The following is a 17,412-nucleotide window of genomic DNA, read 5'->3' as shown; positions in this document are numbered from 1 at the left end:
CTTCACTTCATCATGATAGACTTATAAAGCATTGAGATGGGGGGGGGTTGAATGAGTAACATCAAAAACAATACCACTTTCAACACAGACCAATAGAGATACTTAATCAATTTACTAAACACTATGCATGCAATCCAAAATGATAGTAAATCATCCACAACAAGTAAAACATCCACCATAACACAAGTGTTTATACATGGAAAATCCAACTGGGAAAAACCACGGTGAGATGGAACTCACAAGTTAACTATCTGCAGTAATAGGTAAGTAACCGGTTAAGGTCTACAAAGGTTGCTCTGCTAGGAATGAATCCTATTAAAGATCCCAAAGCTCTATTAGGAGATATACCCTGTTAAAGGTAGTACCCTATTAGGAGTAACCTCGGTAGAGGATTTCAAACCCAAATTAATGTATCACCATGTTAGAGGACTCTTACAATGAAGCTTGTTAGAGCTTAACCGGTTAGGAGATTTGACTGTTGTAGTGATTAGAAAACAATGGGTTGTGTGATCTAGAAGTAGCACAACTTGCTTGAATAGATCCTCTTCTTCTCACTCAAAACTGCATCACCGACATACTCTGCAACACCTTCAACAACTTAAAACTTCTATCTCACATCATATCAAAATAGTTCATCATAATGTCTTTATATAGAAATTAGATCTTATGTCGGCTCAGGAATCATATCACAATTTCCTAGGTGCGGCATATCTAGACAATCTAACATAACTCATCACAGATTGTTGCCAAATCTATCAGTTAGGGATACCTCATCATGACTAGTGATAACTCATCACACAATCAGTGCAACTGATTGGAACATCGATACCGGTTAAGAGTTAACCTCTTCCAACTCATAGACCGATTGTCCTCCATTTTCTTCTTTGGTGAACTCCACTGAAACTCCAAGCTAGTGTCATGTCATTCTTGTATATACTAGTTGTCTCCATATACCGGTTAGACACCCTCAAAACCATTTGAACTTAACCATACATATAATACCAGTTTTGCAATACAAAGTCTAAGGAGTAATACTGGTTTGTCTTAACTAAGATGACTATGAAAATGTGAACATGTGTGTGTGTATACATGTGCCATCAATGACAACACATGAAGTCATCCATTAGAATCATCATCAAGCCAACAATCTCCCCCTTTGACATTGATGGCAACACTTGGAAAATTTTACAAATTTACAACTAAGTGTGCATACAAAGACTGTACAAACATATTTCTACTCCCCCTTAACAATACATACAAAATTTTACAACACCTGCATATGTGTACTCCGCCTTTGACAACAATGCCAAATTGAAAGGTAAAATACATATATATTATAACAAAATTTACATCAAAAATTACATATACAAAAATATAAGAGTCTTTATCAAGGAGTGTTTACTACAATTTTCAAGAAAATGTCACTGAAAGTGAGCTTCATCTGAGAAAAATCATTTTTCCATGTTTCCAATAAGGTTTTAGTGATCTCAATTGTTGTCATAACCTATGCAGTGAACTCTTCCATTGCATCTACTATGCTCATTTCTGGAGTTGCCAAAACTCCCTCTGCATCCCTGTATGTCCATTGCAAGATGTCCATTTTGGGTCTCATCAACTGGTTCTTTAACACTTTCAAGGATCAGAGTCTCTTAGCATGTTCATAATCGTAAATCTCTAATTGATTTTACAAATCATCAACTGATTTATCAAATGCTAAGGTTGAATCCTGTAAAGGTATGTAGGTAGTACATATCCTTTCCAGTTCCTATTCTGTCTCTTATCGCCTCTTAATCAAATCAGTGTGGAAAAATGAAACATTACATGTATAGGCTAGTACCCTTCCGCCTATTTCAATAGTAATCCTTAATGTTAGAGTAATTGGGTCTTTACTTGATTAATTAAACAACATTTGTTTAATTCTTTAAGTTCCCTATTATCTCCTTTTAACTTAAGCTAACATTAGGTACAAGCCTAGGTTTTCTCTTTTAGGGTTTCTTGACCTATTTGAGGTTAAATTTCTTTTCCTTGTATCATTATCACATTACACATTTTGTGAATATTGAGCTCTCATCCTTTTTAGCATATTTTTTGTGTATTTTTTTTTTTTTATTTGCTTCCTTGCTTCTCCTTGTAATAGGTTATTCAGCTTGGAGAGATCTTTAGGCTCCTATGGTGTTGTATTTCTCAACTCTCACATGGTATCAGAGCTTCAGATCTACAACTATATGTTCTTGTTTTGAGAATTTTTGCATTGGAAGCAGATCTGGGGTTTTAGGGAGATTTTTTATGCACTTAGGGATAGGCCTTTTTTCTGAGCACTTTGGGCCTAAACGAACCTCACCTATGTGCTCAAAAGGCCCAAAAACTCCCGTAGTCATATAAAACTTGCCTAGTTTTGACTCTTGAGCATCTGGGGGTAATTTTTCTTCAGTACCAGGCTGTACGACCTTGGCACGTAGTTCGAGAAAAAAATTCAAAAAAAAATTAATTTTTGCCTTTTTATGGCATGCTGGCCAATTTTTTGATTTTTTGAAAAAAAATAGAAAAAGATCAAAAAATCCAAAAAATCATTCAAAGGTGAAAAAAAAAAAAGTTTTGCAATATCAAAAAAACTAAAGTCTTTTTTGGTCTCTCCCCTCTACTAGCTCCTGCCGACCTACGACCCCCGCCAGCCCAGCCCTTCGGCCCCCGCTGGCCCCAGCCCCTACCGCCAGCTTTTGCCCCCGCTACTGGCTCCTTCTCCTGCCGCCGACTCTTGCTCCCGCCGTTGGTGCCTGCATTCCTGCTGCTCCACCCGATGGAGCCCTCCTCCCTGCCGCCGACCGCCTTGGCTCTTCCCGCCGCCACCGCTCCCTCTCCGCCACTCTGTCGCTCCTCCCCAGAGCACTGTCGGAGCGCCACCACTGCCAGGCCCCTGCCATCAGTCCTCCATCCTCTTGTCTCTTTAAGGGGGGATTCAAGTTTTGGCCATATCTTGAGCATATGAAGTTGTTTTTAAAAAAATGAATAGACATCTGAAAGATGGTTCCTAGTCGGACCTCGTGGTGTTGGAATTTTTGCTTGATTTTGCTGCTTGACTGTACTTTTTTCCAGTCAAATTTGAGTCTCTTTTCTCCACTTCTAGGACCGTAGAATGGGCAAACGGACTCCATTTTTTGAAAATGAATAGGTGTTGGAAAGCTCTCAACATGCTCTATTCAGATATGTGATCTTGTTTCTCATAATTTTCATCAAGTACATGAGATTTCAGTTTGAATTTTTTTTTGCTTATGCACTACTTCCTTCTCATCAGTATGTACTAGGGTTTGGGTTTATCTATTATGGGGGGTGTTTTTTTCTTGCTTTCTATCATTTATATCAGAAATATAGAACACCAAAACTCTCAAAACAAACAAACCCTTCTACATCTTCTGTCTAATCTGAAAGATCACATAATACAAAAAACCAACAAGTAGGTGCAGGTGCAGAGTTTTCATGGCATATCCTTCAGTTGAGTTGTTGACATCACACAACTATCACACCTGGAAGCCCCGCATCACGATGCTTCTCTGGGCACAAGGGTTGTGGTCTTGTTTGGATGAGGTTCAGCCTCTATTGTAGCGTCCTTATGAGCTTATTCAGCACATAAACAAGATGGATGAGGTCATGGGTTTTCTCTCTTTGCATGTCTCTGACAGTCTTTTGTTTCACCTTGATGAGTTTCTCACTCCTTGCACTATGTGGTTGAAGTTTGAGTCTCTCTTCAGAAGGGATAATGAGATTTAGACATTACAGATTGAGGTAGAGTTGGTTTCTTTGTCACCTGATTCCTTTCCCACCATTGAAATTTTTTTGAACAAGTTCAAGACTACTAGATCTATTCTCCAGGGATGTGGCAAGATCAAGATAGACACAGAGTGCATTCACTTGATGCTTTCGAAGCTTTGGAGTCATTTTTAGTTTTTTGCCTTTGCTTTCTACTCCACCATGGATGGCTTGGGTGCTCGTTTCACCATGCCTACCTTTGATATTTTTTGTGAGCGCTTGTCTCATGAGCAGTCTTATCTTTCCCAACTGGATATGATCTCAGGGTCCAAGAACAAAGCATTGGTTTCTCAGTCCTCTAAGGAGAAGCAAAAGCAGAAAGCAAAGCCAAAGAAGAATTATGTAGGTAGTGAGAATTCCTCCAAGCCACCTCCTAAGTCGGATTCTAAACCACCATTTCATCCAGAACATGGGAAATCTTCTCAGTTTGGTGAGTCTTCCTCCAAGACTAAGAAGAAATCAGGAGACACTTGAAGTTTTTGTGGCAAGGAAGGACATCCAGTTTCTAGGTGTTGGAAATGCTTAGAGGCTTTAGAGGAAGCCATGCAGTAGCATCACATCTCCTCACCTCAAGCATCTTCTCCTTCCATAGGGAAAGGTCATGCTCTCACTTCTCGAGCTTCGACCTATGGGTCCACTTGGATATTAGATTCTAGTGCTTCTCACCATATGACTCACACTCAACAATTGGTTACTTCTCTTTCTTCTTGTTGTACTTCATAGATTGTAGTGGGTGACTCAATTCAGCTTTCAGTCTTGGGTTCAGGTTGTGTCTCTTTGGATGGGGGTTCTTTGCAGGATGTTTTGGTTGTCCCTGGCATCTCGATGAACCTCATGTCCATCTATTAGATTTGTCATTTTGGCTTTGGTAAGACAGTTGAGTTCTCACCACATGATGTGGTTATTAGGGACCTCCATGACTCTGATTTGGTTGTGGCTGCTGGAAGTGTTGATATTGCATCTTGTCTGTATAGATTTGATGGATTTTGAGCCCTCTGCAGGTGTAGGTTCGTCTCTTATAGCACATGCAGATTCAGTGAGTAAGCTTTGGCATGAGCTCTTGGGCCATGTCAATTATAGATATCTTCAGCAGATGAGTACACAGGCACTTTTTCTTGGGCTCCCACAGATTTCCTGCACTGATGGTGTTTGTTATCGTTGTGTGCTTGGCAAGCATCATAGAGATCCCTTTCCGAAGGGAAGAGCCCCTCATGATTTGGCACCCTTGGAGTTGATTCACAATGATCTCATGTCATTTCCCACTCCTTTTTGTGGGGCCAAGTATGTACTCACTTTTATTGATGACTTCTCTAGATGTACATGGGTGTACTTTATTAAGTACAAGTCTGATGTCTTTGATTCATTTTGAATCTTTAAGATATTTATAGAGAAGCAGTCTAATTGTTCTATTTGGCGGATACGTACAGATAATGGGGGGGAGTATGTGAATTAGGTTTTTAGAGATTTTTGCACTGAGCATGGTTTTCAGCATCAGTTTCATGTTCCCTACACCCCTCAGTAAAATGGTGTCACTGAGCATAATAACAAAAATTTATGGGAGATGGAAAATTGTATGATTCAGTTTAGGTCCATGGATTCATCTTTTTTGGCTGAGGCAGTCAATTGTGCCAGCTATATTTAGAATTGGATGCCTCATAAGGCGATTTGACATATGACTCCTGAGGAGGATTGGTCTCATGACAAGCCTGATCTTTCTTTTTTCTGAGTGTTTGGCAGTGAGGTATGGGCTTTTATTCTTGATGCTCAGAGGAAAGCAATGGAGTGGAAGAGTCGACCCCTCATTTTTGTTGGCTACTGTGAGGATGTTAAGGCGTACATGTTGTTTGATCTTGATTCCAGAGAGGTCCTATTTAGATGGGATGTTCAGTTTGATGAGCGCCTTCCCACAGTGGATACCCTGACTCTAGTGTCTCCTTCTCTGCCTACTCCTCCCACTGCATCTCTTTGGGATTATTTTGAGGATGATTCTGATGATGGTGTTGATAATCCACCATCCCCACCTCCACCTGCTCCACCTCAGATGCCCAAGTGGGCTTGCTTTATTGTTGAGGTGACAGGTTCTATGGCCAGTGATCCTTCAGATACTCATCACAACTGTTCTCATACTGTGGGTTCTAGTCTTTTGAGTCATGTCATTTCAGATGATCCTCAAAAGTTTTCAGAGGCTACAAGACAACCTGAGTGGGATCATGCTATGGAGGAGGAGTATTTCATCTTTGATGAGGAATCATACATGGGATCTCTATCCTCTTCCCAAGGGCAAAAAGATGGTTCGGTGTCACTGGTTGTATCACACTAAGTATGTTGTTGATGGTTCGATTGATAAGTACAAAGCACGTCTTGTTGTGAAGGGTTTCTCACAGGTTGAGGGTGTTGATTACTCTGAGACATTTTCCCCTGTCGCCAAGATGAACTCTATTCGCTTTGTACTATCTCTTGCAGCTTCTCGAGGATAGCCCATTTTTTAGATAGATGTGAAGAGTGCCTTCTTACATGGGTACCTACACGAGGAAATCTATATGGAGTAGCCTCAGGGATTTGTGTAGGATAGTTCTTTGGTTTGCAGACTTTGACGTTCATTGTATGGTCTCAAACAGGCCCCTCAGGCTTGGTATGAGAAGATGGATTCTTTCTTGCTCTCCATTGGTTTCACTCGCAATCATTATGATCATGCAGTGTACATTCAACTTCTTGAGGGTGAGATCCCGATTCTTGTGCTATATGTTGATGATATCCTCATCACAGGTAGCTCATCCTCTATGATTCAGCATATTCAACATGCCTTGATGGACCAATTTGAGATGATAGATCTCGGTCTTCTGCACTATTTCCTTGGTCTTTAGGTGATTCAGTCTTCTGATGGGATCTACATTTACCAGCATAAAAGATCTTTGTTTAGGGATAAAGCAATCTTCCATGTATCAGTATCCTTCATTATTTTCTCTCCTCTCTTTTTCCTGTATTTCTTCCCAGCTAAAGTCTGAGTGGATTCTTTAAGGGACTTCAGTTGGTCAGATGCATCAACAACCAACTGGCCAAGCTTGCTGATAGGAGTGGACAAATTTCGAATGTCTGTCTCCTATAGAAGACTTGACAAAATCTCAACAACGGTTTGAATAGTTTCAACTTCCTTCCTTTGCTCTTTTAATCTTTTCTTCTGAGCTCTAGATTGCATCACAGAAGCTATCTCCATGAGTTCAGATGCACTCATATTATCTACATCTATAGGCCCTTTCATGCCTATTGATTCATACTCATCATCAATTTGTTGCATGACAATTGCTTTTTCCTTTTCATCTGCTATATTTTGTTGTGTTTTCTCTTTCTCTTTCTCCTTTTTTTGTTCAGGTTCCTTCACTTCAACCTCTTTCTTAGGTTTCTCTTTTTCTTTTTCTGTCTGTGTAACCATTGTAACCGGTGGTGATTGATTTTCCACTTGGTGTTCTTTTTCCAATGGAGGTTGAATATTCACACTAGGTTTAATTACCGGTGCTTCAACTACTTCCTATGCAACAGTAATGACCGGTTGCTATAGTGGTTGCATAACAGGTTCAATGATATTGCTAGACAAATCAATGGTGTCCTGAATATCATTTACAAAAATAACTGGTAGAGAAGCAGTGTCATCCTTATGCTTAATAAGATAGACAATATCTAGTTGAATAAACTCTTCATCTTCTAACTCCAATGGAGCTCCAATTTCTATTTGATCAGGTTTATCATTGTGTTTCTTCATTTGCTCATGCATCCTTTGAATGTTTTTAGTTATCTGATGAGTTTCAACTTCAATAGATTGAACCTTTCCACTCAATAACTTCAATATTCTTGCCTTAGAGTGAAACTGTCCTTTGAATTTATCAAGCAATGTTAATAATTCATCTCCAGACAATTCAGGAAAATATTGAATGAAAATACTATCAATTATTTCTTGATCTTGTTCAATAGCCTCTTTCCACTTATTTACAAGAATAAATTACAAAGAATCAAAAATATCATTTTTAAGATCTTGAGGTAATCGATTGTATTGACCTAAGTAGTTGATTACCTTTTGAACAATTTGTTGCTTCTGCTCATCATCAATTAAATCAAAACATTCTTTCACATTTTCAAACCTATTCCTCCTTAATGTCTTTACAGTTCTCTCAAAATCAGTCATAGGCTTGTAAGATAAAGCATTAATATGAATATCCTATTGTGAGGTGTCTTCTGCTGGTTTGACTTTCTTACCAGTTGCTTTCATTTTCTTGGGTTCCTCTTCAGCATCAAAATCCTCAAAATCTTCTTTAAGAATAAGTTGCATGCCTCTCTTCTTCATTGCAGTCTTCTTCTTAGCATAAACTTTGGGTGTCGGTTCCTTTTTGACTTGGACACTTCATGTCACCCTAGTACTAGTTGTCGATGGAGGTGCTTGTTCAACTTTCTCCTTCTTCTTCTCTTTGGTAGGATTGGGTTCAACAGTTGCATTCTGTTCCTTGTATGTTCCCAGTCTTTTCTTCTTCTTATGTGTGGGAGATGCCAAAAGGTTCTTGGCATATCCAATTAATAAGTCATATATGACTTCATAACTCATTTCATCCATTTCATCCTCCTTGGGTTCTACGGCCTCCATAAGACAAAAGTCTATAGTGACTATGAAACAAATGTCTTTTTCAAAGTGTTTCACCACATTTACAGGTAACCTCACCCTCATACTCATTTTATTTTGGAATTCATTAAAATATCTATTCATTGCAGCAAAGGATGTGTTCTTTACAACCTTAATGTTGTTCTTGATTTGAGCAATTGCCAATAGGTCCTTTGACCATTGAATGTCACCAATTCCCAGTAGGAAATTCTGCAAAATAAAAGAATAGACCAATTAATAGTTGCCCAAATTTTAACTTTTGACTATTGTCTTTCTTGATTGATTTCAGGTTCAACATCAATTGACTCCTTATAGCCTCGCATAAGTCACATTCTGCATTCTCAGCAATCATTCTGCAAGCTATATGCATAGCTACAGATGGAACACTATTCATTTTGCTAGAATAAAATATCCTATACCCAATGACCATAGTGGCAAGTCTAACTGTTGGGTCCTTAATGTTGTTAACTAAAAACGCTTGACCATCAGAGGTAGTCTGAGTTAGTGTTACCACAGTTTCTTTTGAAATTTTCCTCAGCTTAGGAACTTCACCGGTTTGTCAAAAACCAATGACTGCATGGATCACGTCCTTTGTTATTGTGTGTGACCTCTCAAGATACATATTTTCACCATGCACACATCTAAGAATTATTCTAACATGTTCTTCTTCAAAATCTTCAACAAAATATGCCACATTGTGAAAACCCTTTTCATAAACCCTAATGTACTTGGGTTTGATCTTGCCGCTTTTATCACACAAGGATTTCAATTGAGAATAAATTGATAACGATCCTAAATCCTCAATTTTGCAGTCAATGTAATTGGATAAATCACCTTTTATCATAACACCATCAGGAACTTGAGACAAAGCATTATAAGACACTATTTTGTCTATTTCCATAGACTCCATAGGTTCAACAGTGATCATTAGTCTCTATACTTTCTTAGACGATGATTTCGTTCTGGATAAACTCAATTTGAGAGAGATTAACAAAAGAATACCTTAATTTCTTTGCACTGACAAGGTTTTCGATTGATCTCTCGAATGTACACCTATTTCACCTTAACTAATCTTCGAATCAACTTCAATCTTTCAATTCGTAGCAAAAATCCATCTACAATCAGCCAACAATTCTCTTTTTTCTTTGCAAGTGCTCAAGAATTCTCTTTCGAATGCAATTTACGGTAAAAATAACAGTAAAACTCACTTTTATAAACTTTACCCACTACATTAATTGCTCAATCAATAGGGTAACAAACCCTAACATATCATTTAACAATACTTCCAATATTGACAGGTATATAGCCAGTTGACAATCTTTTGACAAACTAATAGACTACGATATCAATATTTCTCATAAAAGAACTCAAAATGGAAACTCTCTTACCACACATTCTTCAAGGGGTCTGGAAGTAGATTTACCGCTATGCTACCCTTAGGCTTGTTTGAAAGGCTTAGTTATTCGGTGTAGGATTTTCCACACTTGATGAAGGATTAGATTCTTCTGAAGGCTTGTCCTCACTCTTCTTTTTCCATATTTTGTTCATCTCGTCTCTGGTTTCCTCAATATTGACCTTCTACTTACCTTTCTGATCTTCAGAGTGATTGATCGGTTTGTTCTTCTTGGTTCTACAGAATTTTTCCATGTGTCCTAGTTTGTGAAAATGATAGCAAGCCATTCCAGATGATCTCCAAGGTCCTGCATTACCTCTTCCAGTTCTCCTTGTGCAGTTCATAGTTACATGACCATAATTGTTACAAATGGTGCATATAACATTAGTTACATTTTCCATTTCAAATGGACTAAACTAGTTGACATAGGGTTTCCAGCAGTTCATGTTTCCTCGATTGTCATATCTTCTCCTCCAGTCACCATTAGGTCTTGGATTCATGTGAGGTGCCAGATTGTTTTCTCCATATCTGCATTCAACTGATCTATGTCCATACATGTTGCATGTAAAACAGTGACCTTGAAATTTCCTAGATACATACCTAGCATTTGCATTATAGCCTGTATTCTCATTAGGTCTACTTCTACACACATTTGCAGTATGTCCAAGTTTATGACAGACAAAGCAAACAAGTTTAAAAGAATTCTTACGAGTAAGCTTGTTATCCTTAGGAGCAGTTTTATTTTTGTGAATGTTGCTCTTTGTATCAAAAGACTCTCCTTTCTAAATTGTGTTGAAATGTAGTCCAAATGTGTCACCATTCATTCTTTGAGATTGGATCTTCTCATCCAGCACAAAAGAACTCTTTTTGAACTTTTCCAGCTTTCCATTTGCCTTAGTGAGCTCTTTGGTAAGATCTTCATTGTGTTTTGTCAGAGTCTCTCTTAGAGATGTTTCCATTTCAAGATCTAGCTACAAGGCCTCCTTCTCTTCCTTCTCTCCATGCCAATGCTCATACAAAGTTGCATTCTCTTGTTCAATTTTAGCAATCTCATGATTTCTTTCTTTGATTAGGTCTTCAACTACTCTTCTTGCTTCAATTTCTTGGCTCATGCTGATGGTTAGGGCTTCTAACTCTCTTCTCAGATTTAGCTTTTCACTGCTCAGTTTTTCAACTTCTTCAGCTAAAGCATCAATGTTAGCTTTGTCTAGATAACTATCATCAGATATCTCCAATAGTTGTTCAGTCAACTCTCTCCTTTTGACTTGTGAATATTTAAATATGACCCTTAGGGTTTCCAGCTCTTCCTTGGTAGCTTCAAGCACTCTAGCCATCTCTAAATAACTCATATCCCCCATGGTGGCTTTAGGGTTTCCTTCCAAGCAATTAAGCCTTAAGGAAGTTTGGCTCTGATAGTAATTGATGGACTTATAAAGCATTGAGAAGAGGGTGTGAATCAATAACAACAAAAACAATACCACTTTCAACACAGACCGATAGAGATACTTAATCAGTTTACTAAACACTATGCATGCAATCCAAAATGATATTAAAGAATCCACAACAAGTAAAACATCCACCATAACACAAGTGTTTATACATGGAAAATCCAACTAGGAAAATACAAGGTGAGATGGAACTCACAAGTTAACTATCTGCAGTAAGAGGTAATGGATCGGTTAAGGTCTACAAAGGTTTCTCTGCTAGGAGCGAATCTTGTTAAAGATCTCAAAGGACTGTTAGGAGCTATACCCTATTAAAGGTAGTACCCTATTAGTAGTAACCTCGGTAGAGGATTTAAAACCCAAATTAATGGATCACCTTGTTAGAGCTTACCTGGTTAGGGGATTTGATTGTTGTAGTGATTAGAAAACAATAGGTGGTGTGATCTAGAAGTAGCACAACTTGCTTGAATAGATACTCTTCTGCTCACTCAAAAATGCATCACCGACATACTTTGCAATGCCTTGAACAACTTAACACTTCTATCTCGCATCATATCAAAATAGTTCATTGTAATGTCATTATATAAATATTAGATCTTATGTAAGCTTAGTAATCATAACTCATCGCACAATCAGTGAAACCGGTTGGAACATCTATACCGGTTAAGAGTTAACCTCTTCTAGCTCATAGAATGATTGTCCTCCATTTGCTTCTTTGGTGAGCTCTATTGAAACTCCAAGCTGGTGTCATGCCATTCCTGTATATACTGGTTGTCTACATATACCGGTTAGACACCCTCAAAACCATTTGAACTTAACTATATGTATGATACCAGTTTTGCAATACAAAGTCTTAGGAATAAAACCAATTTGTCTTAACTAAGATGACTATGAAAATGTGAACATATGTGTGTGTATACATGTGCCATCAATGACAACACATGAATTCATCCATTACAATCATCATCAAGCCAACACACCAAAGGTCCAGTTCGAAGGAGAAGGCATAATTAGCAAGGTATAAATAGTCTTTTTGTGTTTTATGTGTTTGAATGCTTTGTTTGCATACTAACTGTCTAATCCTACCTTGTTCATTTCCCCCCTCTTCAATTACAATTAAGAAATTACCAATTGGCAAACAAATACCAAAACATAAAATTAGAAACATGAAAATATAGCTAGATTCGAAAATTGAAACTTCCCAAAAAAATTTCCAACTTATGGCAGACATAAATTTTGATCCGAGAATCGGATTGACGAACCATTTGAAGCATCAAAAAGCACTCTAAGTGAAGAACATGCTAATAATTCTCTCTATCGATTCCCACCATTTTTGGGGCCATTTAATGACTCAAATCTAACATGGAAGATTTTTTTTTAGTTTTTTGGGAAACTGAAACTTGAATAAATTTCAAACCATAAATGATTTTCATCTGATTCTTTCGCTAAATTTCTTATTTTTCCTTCCTTAAGCTTCCCACAAAATTCAGGCTCCATCCACCTTTAAATAAAAACCTTTTATTTTTGGTAGTCGGCTAGAAAAAGCAGCGTGTCAATTCTGAGAGTTGGAATCTCTTATTCATCCAAATGGGTATCTAAAATGAAAATAATCAAAAATAAATATGTTTGAGTGATACAAGATTTCCCTTACACCATCTAATGCTCCTGCATCATAAGAAATCAAAACAAACATTAGGATTTCATTGCACTAATGTTATAATCAAATGGTTGTGAATGGATGATGCAAACATATCAATGTGGGAGGTGCTACTAGATTGAAAATGGATGGTTCAATGTGGAGTTTTGAGCATTTTCCCACCAGCGATTTGTCCAGTGTATCTTTTGTTCCTCGCAAGCAATATGAAATTTGTTGTTGGATTATGTCGATACAGCGTGAAACTAGTGACTTACAAAACAAAATGTTTGCAAGTTTCAACTGGAAAATACGATGTGGGCTTGGAAGATATTTGGACAATGTGTGGTTGCTAGTTTTGAAGGTAGGTGGGTCAAAACATAGACTTAAAACCGGACATCCATCACCCCTGTGAAATCGATGATGAGAAGAGAGGAATGATAGAATGCATTGATCTTCAAAAGAACCTCTTAGTTTTCTTAGTTGATTGATGGAGAATGCATCAATGTGGAGTAATCTGTGTTTGCACGATGAAGTTGATTTGGGGCTGAGAGCGAGGTACAATCTGTGGACTAAAACTATGTAAGGGGTAGCGATCTAAACAAAATCTTGTGAGAAGACTGATGAAGAACATAGTAGAACGTAGAGTGTGAAGAAGAAGGAATGGGTAGGAGTGATGAAAATTATGGAAAAACAAAAAGGAATGCAACTTTGAATTTGGTTTTGCAGCCAAGTACAACGTTTTGCAAAATGGGAGTTTTGGGAAAGTCTACACATCTATCAAAGCATGAAGGCGAGAAGGATGATTGTCTTTCTAAAGACCCCAAGCTGTATTATTGTGATATTTGTACCGATTTATAGAGGCTTCTAAATTGTGAGGAGATAGAAAGGAACACCACCAAAGGAGGATTTGACAAGACCAAAATATAAAATCAACAACCTCATCAAAACCATTGGTTTCTATGAAGGGGTGAATAAGGAAAGACTTCACCAAAAAGCAACAATAGTAGTAAATTGGTCAGCTCGTACCATCATTGAAAGGCATGCAAAATATAGAAGTTTGAGAAAAAAGGGAGTGACAAATAATTAGAAATGATACCTATCCTAGTATCTCAAGCCCCTGACAATATAATATATCTTACTATGTCTTGATTTGTGAAAACATTCAAATGAGATGTAGTTTGAATTTATGTATTATTTCCTATGTGAGGTGGATGAAAACCTAGAATGTTGAGCAAAATTCTTATGTTATTTTAAAGGCAATGCAACTATGCGTCCTTCAAGATTTGTTATCAAAAGGATTTTTTATGTTTGGGCCTAGATATTGGTGGGGTATTGTATGTAAAATAATGTCTCAAATGAAAGCATGTAAAATGCAAGGAGCAAATGAAGTTTTCACATAGAGTATAAAGGGTTGAAGTAAATGCACATATTTTTTCTAAAAGGGAATCAAAGTGGAATATTGAATGGGTCACATTTTTCCTATCAAATAAAGGATACCTCAAGGAATAAGAAAAGTATGGGTAAAAATTCTAAAGAGAGTAAAATAATCTTCACTCTGTTGGCAATTTGGAGGAATTGATTATGTGTTGCATTGATGTTTGTCATTGATGTCAACACTAACTTATTTAGTTGTCTACCAAATTACGGTAGAGTGGTTGGATTTTGATGATGATCAGGAGATTTTTCTCTGGTATATTCTGATTGGTGGAATTTGTTTGGTTCGGTCATTCATGTGGTTTAGATGATTGTCACAATCAGTTGGTTTGGGATATGGTGATCCAAAAGCTATCATAAGTTCTAGTAAGCCTTTCAGTTTGTTGGCAATTGACACTCATTCAATTCATATGTTGTCACTGATGGCAACAAGATTCCATTAGAGGCATATACCAGAAGACACCACCACATCGACATTAGAGGCATATACAGACAAATACCGCCATTGGAGTTATCAGGGTCATCACTGACATCGGCACCGGCACTGGCATCCAACACTTTAGTGAAGGCGACATCAGTTTGGGATCCAAAAGGTTTTATTTGTAAAATCATATTGTAATTATTGTATAGGGCCGACATTGAATATCTTTTGTAATGCATTGTAAACCGACATAAGGCATATTATTTGTAAAGGGTATATAAGTCAGTCTATTAGGTCATTTTGAATAATGATATAATGAAAAGGAAGAATAATTCTATGATGCTAAGGTTATGTATGTTGGTCATTTGTATGCAAAATTTATATCATCCAAAGATCAGTAGATGGCTTGTAAGGCATTCTTGGAGGAAAGAAGATACCTGGTAAAAGGGTTTAGGGTTTATGAACCGGTACAGAATAGAGCTCTAACCAGAACTCTTTTTGGCATTACAAATGCATTTTGTGAGTTCATTATTACTATTTTATCTTAGCAGAAGCTTGTAGTGAGTGAGACTCTTTTCTTTTGAGCAGTGTGCTCTAGGTAGTGTTCCTTCCTACATGTGTAGGCCCCCATGCTATGTAATATCTTTCATATGGCCAGTGAATTGATATTGTGGGTCACAAATCCAATCATGGTTTTTCCTCAATGAGGTTTTCCATGTATAAAATTCTATGTTATGGTGTTCATTCATGTGGCTAGTTTATTTACTTCATGTTATATGTTTCTTCATTTATCGGTTTATATGTGTATGTTGCAATCAGGTAAAATCTTATATTACTAGCAGAACACTGATTCACCCCCCCTCTCAGTGTTCTTGGATTCATTGTATTCCAACAATTGGTAACGGATCCTAGTGCCTTGGAGGAAGTTTAACAGCTTGAGGGAGATCCTGAAACTAGAATCATTAAACATGGCTATAGAGAAGAAACTTGAGATGGTACTTGAGGATTATGATGTTGAAAGGTTGAAGAACTTAAAGCTGCAAGATAAATTGAATTTTACTAATGAATTCATTCTTATTCTACAAGAAAGGTTATCATCAGCACAAGCTAGGAGAAAGGAACTTTCGCAAAACCAGTTAGATGAGGAGAAAAATGCTGAGAAGAAAACATGCTCATGAAGAATGAAATACAAGACCTGGCTATGAGGATATCTAAAGAAATTGAGGATAGAAAGAAGAAGGAAGAATAACTTATTGTATCTCTTAAATTTTTTTTTGAAGACAATGGCAGATTGGCTTATGAGAATGATATATTGAGAACTGATTTGGTACAATCCTGAAATAATGAACAAGAGTTGGAGAGACAAATAATAACTCTAAGAGATGATCTAACTACTACAAGTAAGTATAAAGAAAAATTTGGGATTAGTGCTGCACAGTTGGATGACTTATTGAAAAGACAAAGCCAGAGTGAAGATTCTAGAGGACTTGGATTTGTACAAGGTGAAAGCTCCAGTACTGCAAATGAAGATCAAACAATCGGTATGCAAAACTCATCAAACCAGAGGAAACCAATAAGGCAATCTAATGCTTACATATTCAATGGTAGATGCTTTGTGTGTAATAAATTTGGGCATATGGATAGACAATGTAGACATAGAGAAAATCAAAACTATCATTCAATTCCCGGTCAATGCACAATGTGCAAGAAATATGGTCATAAGTCTGAAGATTGCAGAATGAATGTTAAGTGTCATGCATGTGAAAAATTTGGACATTTGGCTAATCAATGAAGATCAAGGAATAACACTAGATATGACAAAGCAATTCAAAAGAATAATGTTACATGTTATGCATGCAACAAAATAGGTCATATTGCTAAGTACTACAGAAGCAAAACTAAACCAATTGGCAATGAAAAAGCAAATGAGAAAGGAAAGTAAAAGGTAGATGAATTACGAAAATATCACACCAAGAGATGGGTTAGAAAGTCTAAAGAACCAACTGGAGATACAACTACATCGATAACTGCACTAATTACTCCACCTATAGAATAGAGCATTCTTGCCCCGACAGGTAATTCAACTGGTAAATGAGACATATGCCTTAGGGGTTAGAAAATTCATTGCAAATCTTGCATATTCCCCAGAAGAGATATGGAAAGTTGTGTTGATCACTGATGAAAGTTTGCTTGGCATAAACTGTGAAACTGGCATCTGGTAGGGTGCACTGCTAAGCTTTTATTGCAATGAAGGATTAGGGTTTACTTGCTAATAAAAAGAGAAAATGAACTCATTTTCACTCACCTAGAACTGGAGCAAACTAGACCGAAGCAAAGGCTTTCTAAAATATTTCCAACAGTTATCTGAGAAGTGATCAAGATCTTTCAACTGACAATTGTTATCCAGGTATTTCTTTGAAATGGCATCTGGATCATCATCTGCTCCTACTTTCATTGTGAATCCCACTATTATTGAGGTTAAGGATAGGCTCAGACCTATTTTCAAGGAAGTTCCTCAAATTGCAATGAAGGAAGACTCTACTGGTGTATTTTTGAGGGTTCTTGATGGCATAGTTTATGTGGAAGATGTCAGGGATTACATTCACTGCACCTTGGAGGATTTAGGCACTGAGG

This window comes from Cryptomeria japonica, chromosome 7 (genome assembly GCF_030272615.1).
Source record: "Cryptomeria japonica chromosome 7, Sugi_1.0, whole genome shotgun sequence".
Lineage (NCBI taxonomy): Eukaryota > Viridiplantae > Streptophyta > Pinopsida > Cupressales > Cupressaceae > Cryptomeria > Cryptomeria japonica.
Note: the sequence above shows the minus strand (reverse complement) of the source record.